Source organism: Argopecten irradians, chromosome 1 (assembly GCF_041381155.1).
Source record: "Argopecten irradians isolate NY chromosome 1, Ai_NY, whole genome shotgun sequence".
In the NCBI taxonomy this organism is placed as follows: domain Eukaryota; kingdom Metazoa; phylum Mollusca; class Bivalvia; order Pectinida; family Pectinidae; genus Argopecten; species Argopecten irradians.
The window spans coordinates 42415435-42423077 of NC_091134.1; the positions used below are offsets into that span (position 1 = coordinate 42415435).

The 7643-nt window shown below is 38.3% G+C and overlaps 1 protein-coding gene across 1 annotated transcript in view; it reads right to left on the reverse strand.

Annotated features, from left to right (window-relative positions):
• LOC138328568 (probable serine/threonine-protein kinase ndrC) overlaps positions 1–7643 on the reverse strand; it is a 32254-nt gene extending 24611 nt beyond the window's left edge. The window contains exon 1 of the mRNA XM_069275441.1: positions 7564–7643. The gene's annotated coding sequence lies outside the window, so the exon portion shown is untranslated. The remainder of the gene's footprint in view (positions 1–7563) is intronic.

The window sequence follows — 7643 nt, forward strand, 5'->3', positions numbered from 1 at the left end:
AGCATACAGGGAGTGGGACGACTGGTTCGCACGCCCGTTGTCAGGTATAATGTGACCGGGTGGGTGTGTGTAGCTCTTGGTGTCTTCGGCGGCATGCCTTCAGTGATAAAGCACTATAAAAAGGGCAATAGTTCCACTATAAAGCAAGAGGACACAACATGAATAATACCGCAGTCTTGTCCCAACAACACTGACGCACCTCCCGCTACAACATACACGCAGCACACACATCGTCATACATTGAGGCCGTCCTTGGCATGGACCATAGCTGTTAATCGAAGGACGTTTATAATCAAAAATCAAACAAAGAACAAACAAACATTATATATAATAGTATATGAATAATGAATCATAATAAAAATACAGTTATAAGTAGATCCATCTTCAAAATGTCCAATTGATCTGAAATCAGAACGAAACTTTTAAGTGTGTAGCCATCAAAATATGAATCCGTAGTGTAACTTACGGTTTGCTTTTTGGAGAACAAATCGACTTTTTGTGTCCCGCCTATATTCTCCTGAAGTGCATCAGAAATATTACTGTTGCCGAACTTAAATGGAAGGCGTGCTTTTGCTCACTACAGTGTTTAGATTCCCGTCTGAAAGGCAGCGCGTTCTGACGCCCTTCGCGTGGATTTAAGTCCGTTTCAACAAAAAGAAGCGGAACAACTATCAAGAAACAATGCATTTTCGCGCAACTAATAACGACAAATAAGCGCCGGCACACGACACTCAATAAACCGGTGGATAATTAAGAATTTTCAGTAATAGTTGCAATTAAGAAAATGATAGCGATGTCAGTGAAAATAAACTGTTTAAATTTCTTTTCGTTTGATTCACTTGTTTTTGAATTGGAATGGCACTTGAATCCCAGAACATTCCAGTGTCGTCGATCTTTTAGTATGAGTGAAGGAAACGGCAGTCAGTCCCGCCAAACAGTGACAGGTCACAATCACTGCGGAATGACGTCGCTTACGACACATTTTTCCACGGTAGTAAAAAGGTATACAACACTCATTCGGTTTATGGTAGTGAATGCATCTTTTTCTTGATCATTCAAAGAAAGCGTTTCGTTGTGTTGAGCCGAAAAATCGTGTAAATAACATTCAATTTGCTTTTCGTTTTTAATACCTTCCATCTTCTGTATGCATAATTAAAAAATTCATGATAATAAACAGAATACACGGTCACACAATCTTACAAGTGTATAAGTTTTATTTTTGGTGTGTGACAGGTGAAAACCGAGAATGAACTTTGGCAAAACCTCTCCTCATCTCATATACATCGCTATGCCCGTTTGAATATGCACGTGTATAAATGTCATTGACGTTTTCAAGTGGCCCCCCCCCCCTGCTGCGTATCCTATTGTTTTATGTGAAAATGATAATACATTATATGTTATGTTAAAAATTTGTGATAGATTCAGGTTTTTTTTACTTGTCACTTAATCCTGGAATATCCCAATAGTTACAATTAAACGAAAAGCGTCATATTTTACCTAAGAAGTCAATTATAATAAATGATAAAGAAAGTATCGTTTTTAGCTTTTAAAATAATATAATAAGAATATGGAAAGAACAGAACACTAACAATAGGGAATTCCATCGCTGAATGGTAAAACCCTGAAAAATTGTGTAACATTAAATTTGGAAAAGACCATTACAATAGGGTGGACATAAATAATTTATTTGTGATACAGGATTATGGGACATTGAGTTGTATTTGCGTAATAAACTTGAGAAACATTAAGTCTTACAATTCAATCCCACTATATAGTCAATCTAACACAATTTCGTGATTGTATTTTGAACGAAGCGAGATAATACGCTTTTACTTAGAAGTCACATTGGTTTATGGCACCACTTGTTTGTTTGTTGTTTGATTTATTAACGTCCAAGTAAACCAGCAATGTCATGTAAGGACGGCCCTCCCATGTAATGCGTTTGTGTAGCGTTTATGTTGTGCGAGGTGAGTGTAACTGGGAATGCAATTATTAATAACATAAAATGATTTCAGCTTCATGTATTACCGCAATATCCAATAAACTAATTAAGACAGACTTAAAGAGACATGTAAGGGTAAAGCGGCGACAATTAACATTAACCAAACAAAATTATCCTTGACCACTTGTAGTTAAGTGTATATAGATTAAAACTTGAGAAATCAGTTCGTATGGAGTTCAATTATCCGTGGTTTTAACGCGGTGGGTTTATTTTTGCGCTGAAGCAATGAAATTACGAACAACTGGGGCGAAATATATAATTCCTGTCAAAGTACAACACATTGAAGTTGCGAACGAGGGGACTGGAACAACTTCTTTATTATTTTATCAAATTTTTTTATTATTCAAAGTTGATAACTATATATTTTAATATTCATACATTAGATGAGTTATAGAGTTGAGAATACGCAACACAGATATACAAAAACTGTGTGAAAAGAGCAGGTAAAACACTAACTTAACAAAATTTATGTAATGAAACCATACCCTGTAAATTTGGTCCATGTGGTATACTGACACAAAAGCACGCTAGTCTCCTGAATTCCTCATTGTATGATCGAGCATTCGACGGGGGGGGCGCAGCGCCGTTTCACATAGTTGTGTTCGAAAAGCGTCAAAAACCCTAAATGGGGGACAAGTATCAGCCTGTCGGTCGAGTTTGTAGATTTCAAATACTACTTTAACTCACTTTTACTAGTGACGAATCCATGGTGCTAAAACTATTATCTGTACACGAAGACAGGTACAGGAACATATCAATTGGTGGCACATCTAACATGTTTTTATTAGAAATATACAAGAACGGATATTTAAAAAAAAAAACTTTTAAAGAATAAAACAATTAAAAAAAATAAAATGATCGATAAGCATGAAACAGATTGCGATAGGACTCGTAAGTAATTTACATTGGTATAAAATGAGTGTTTTTCATAAATCATGAAAGCAGTGTTGATGGATCCACATTGCTGAAAGTTTGTGTGTAATAACTTGGTCAATGGCAATTGGCATTATGGTTGGTCATAGGATAATAAAATATGGAGTTGTCTGCGTTACAAACTCCAACGGTATGTTACAATTAATTACTATCCTGTCAATCTGCACATTATTTCGATGTGTTGAACGAAGAGAGATAACTCTAAAATACAATCACATTGGTTATAACACTACCACTCTTATGAATAGCAGAAAGTGAGTTTAGCTGCAAATTTACCCAATATGCTAACGAATTGATAAGATAGAGTTGTAAAGTAAACGAAAATGCACTTAAATAACCAAATTATCCTAATTACATTTTGTGTGGTGTATTACATTAATATCCTAACACAACCACGGCCATTTAAATAAGAAAAGTCTCCCATATGTGCAATGTGTTGTGGGGTGTGAATATATGTAATGATTTTGGATAGTATGTTGTAATGGTTTTAATGAACGTGTCACCTTATAATATTTTAGATCCTTGCCATGGTCATTAAAGGCCTGACGGCCACTCATGGTATGTCGAGTTCTAGCATGTGTGAAGCCCGAGGTGAGAAGGTGATGGTGTAAGTTTAGAATATATTAGTGTTTTGGAACCGGGTCGTGTTGTAATCGAGGAACTTTTGGCCCTTTTAAAGTAGTATTTTTCAATCTCCATACAGGAAGCATACTTTAAAGACAACCCCAAATCAACATTCCCATTATTTGAGCGGTATACCTGCTATTAACACACAGATGAAGTCAAGAACATAGAATGCTGACCTGAATAATGCGGTGCTTGCTCTGGTTTAGGTATGTGATCTACGGGGGAGTCATAACTTGCTCTATCTAGAGAAGAACGACAGACAAAGCTTACGATGCTAAGTACAATGAAGAGTCACAACAGTCATGCAAACCACAGTCTTCCTAAAACACGACGAACGACATCCCATACAAGGTGAAGTGTTGGTACCCATTCTAAAACTGGGCATAATACTAATACGAGTCAAAGACTCCAAAAAGGCGATTAACATATAGGCGATTTAATTCATCCTATCAGATTCCATCGACAGTATGATGAGTGACCGGCCCTCAGCGGGCAATATCGTCTTGAGTTAAGAGTTCACGCCTCACTCGAGGAAAGGTGATTATTTTGGCTTCTTATCTTCAGCGAGTCAGGAAAAACAGCACGCAGGTCCCCATTTTTAAAACCTTGCAGTATTTTGAGGAATGCGTGTATTCAATGGCGTCCATATATTTTCGATAAGTTCGAGGGGTGGGGATTGCATATCTTGTTTTACGCATTCAAATCTATCATCACTACGGGTTAATATATCCGCCCATGCTGATCAAAATTGAGCAGTAACATCCTTAAAATCAGCAAAAGCGATTGGATGAAAAGAAATCAGAAGAAACGATTCCCATTAGTGGGTCGACGAGTCCAGAATGACCTATGCGGGTTGGGTCTAAGATCGGGCAAAGTCAAAATCTATCTGTCACTCGAATTGCACAACAACAAGGCTTAGTTGTATATGGTATACTAGGCGGAAAAAAACACATGTTCATCTGATTGTGATATACAGGGGTGTAGAAAAAACTGCTATTTGGCTCTGAAGTAACGACGTTGGTAATCTAAAGGCGTCATCTGTGACGTGACCCACCATATGGGGTATTGATGTCTAGATCACTTTATCTGAACTGAGAGAGTGTTCACTAACGAATCTTTGCTCTTTAATAAATTCAGATGAGATGAATGACTTCCTGTCAGAGTCCAACTCAGACCAGGGCTCCGACGACGTAGATATTCTAAACGTCTTATTATTTGGTAAAATTATCAGAGGAAAGCGATTACATAAAACTATTTTTTGACTATAAGTTGGGAAAATAACTTTAAAAGTGGTAAATTTATAAGTATGTGAAATTGAATATTGTTCATTTAGCATGGACAATTTGATGTGGTATATAATAAAAGAGAGGGTCAGCAAGTACATAGACATCTTCCCAGACAAGTACATAGCGGCACGGTAGGAGAGACATTACAAAGCCTCAACACCAAGCCACGTGCACGCTTCAGGAATTGTATCACAACATTAATTGAAGAAGGACCTCTCTTTTACGTGATGAGCGATCGCTCCTGGTGAGGAAAGGCTTTGGATTTTGTTCACCTGGCCGAACACATACTTTTCATATTGTTAGTTTATGCTACTGCTCCTCGCCCGGCAGGTTAGAACATTTACCGATGGCAGCCCCTCCTATTGCAATATCGTAAAAAGAGTGCTACTAAATTTAGGAATCTAATATTTCTCTTCTTCCTACCTGACTTTATCTTTCCGAATGCCTTACCCTTGGCAACCGCCTCACTTTTGGCTTTGAGTTGAGCGTGTTCGCACCCGTGGGGAAGCTCTGGTTCTGATCTCCTGGCTTGAGACACACCAAAGACTATAAAAGTGGTAGTTTTCATGCTCCTGCTTAGCGTTCAGCATACAGGGAGTTGGACGACTGGTTCAGCCCGTTGTCAGTATTTAATGTGACCGGCGATGGGGTGTGTTGCTTGGGTGTCTTTCGACGGCAAGGCTTCAGTGTTATAGCACAATAAAAAGGGCAACAAGTTCCCACTGATACAAGAAGACACAATTTGCAACATACCGCAGTCACCCAGTAACACTCACCTCGCACAACATTATCACCTACACACCACCGTATACATGTGATGCCCGTCCTTACATGAGCCATAGCCAGTTAATCAGGAACGTTAACTAAATCAAACAAACAAACAAAAATGCTACTGCATGGCGTTTTTAGCATTAAGGAAATAGGATGAACTGGGTCCGCTCGTTGTCAGTATAATGTGACCGATGGTGTTGCTTTGGCGTTTTGGTTGTTTGGATGCAGTCAGAGAGAAAATTTGTAATCCATTCATGTTTATTTCATGTGAAATGCATAGCCTTTAAGTATTGTACTCGTATGCGTTTGCATAGTAACTTAATGAAAAAGCTTTGTCTAAGTCCTTGATTAGAATGTCTGTCTTCTGTGTGTTGTTGATGGTTTAGTGTAAGTTCGTGTATGATCCTGGAATCTCCTAAAACCGTGAATATGCATTAACTTCTGAAATGTTATCAAGCTATTCGCCGTATAGATCAACAATACAGAGAGAATTCTCAAAACACATTTAGGTCCAGTGAACGCATGGCTTCATCACCTGCCGCCATTTTCGAATTCATACACATGTATGTGTAAAAACAACACTACTAGTTGTATCGGCACGTTGAAGTTTAATCACGATCGTAAGTTCATTTTGCCAGGCAAATGTACGTAAATTTGTTTATTATTTAGGTTCAGAATTGTAGACACAAAATCAATCCCGTTTAGTTATTGCATTTGATATCGATCGTTAGCTGTTTCTCAAATATTCACGTCTCGATCTAACCTAAACAAGAATAATCTAACATTGGAATATTTTTTGTTATTAAACAATTAAAATCGATTTACAACTTCGAAAATAATTACTTGTTGTTCGTTTTAAGTGTAAATAGTTTACGTATTTATCAAGTAAACGAAATAATATCTATTTGCCTGTTCACATACATATGTGTGAGGTCAAACGAAGGTGCAAAATGTCATCTCCGCCTATTCGAATACTCCGGTTATTTGCATATTTTCTTCTGGAAAATGACCTATTCAAATAAGCGGAATCCTCTGTATGTAATGTACCGATACCGTTCTTGGATGTCTTACTTGGGCATCTAGACTCGATCGGAAGACTCCCCCTTTTAAAGCTCACAATCATCATAATGATCATAACTTATGTAGCGGGATTGGACTGGGTGGATCATCGGTCACCAGGTAGCTCAGTCGGTAGAGCACTCGGCTAGTGTTCGGAGGGTTCCGTGTTTGATCCCAGTCTGGCCGCTACATTTTCTCCTCTCCTGTTACAGAATTGGCGCCCAACTAAATAACCCACGGTGGTGGTGTTTGGAAGGGTCTTGTATGTCTTCAAGGGCGAAGACTTCGAGAAAGGAGGGAGGAGTGTAGCTGGATTGGACTGGGTCGATCATCGGTGACCAGATAGCTCAGTCGATAGAGCACTAAGTTAGGCTAGCGTTCGGAGGGTCCCATGTTCGAATCCTGGTCTGGGCGCTACATTTTCTCCTCTCCTGTTACACTAACAAACCTACCTTAACTAAGTTGAAATACCACTATTTTTTCGGGCTAATTCAGTTATGTAATATAAGATGAAAAACGTTCAAAAAAAACTTCTGATTAACAACGTCGCAGATAGCCTAGGACGTAATGTTTCACTTTCAGTCTCGTCGTGCTAAAACTTGTCCATTGGTGATCGTTTCGGGTCAGATATAAATTGATTATCTTCATCGTGAAATCACCAGTTTTCCCACCATGAAATATCTACTCGATAAAAGAAGTGGTACATTTTTGGGACAGTTTAATTTTACACCGTGTCTGAGGAATGAGGATCATTTTCATCGTACATCGTCGAGAAACAATCCCAGAAAACATTTCGTTTCATACACTTCAAATAAAAACGGACACAAATCAGTGATACGAAAAATACAACATGCCATTATTCGTATGAATATGTCTATCGATTACCTTCACATGGACCGGTTGGAAATTCTTCGTGACAGCGCCATATTTGTTTTGGTACATCTCACTAGCTAGTCACGTGATCG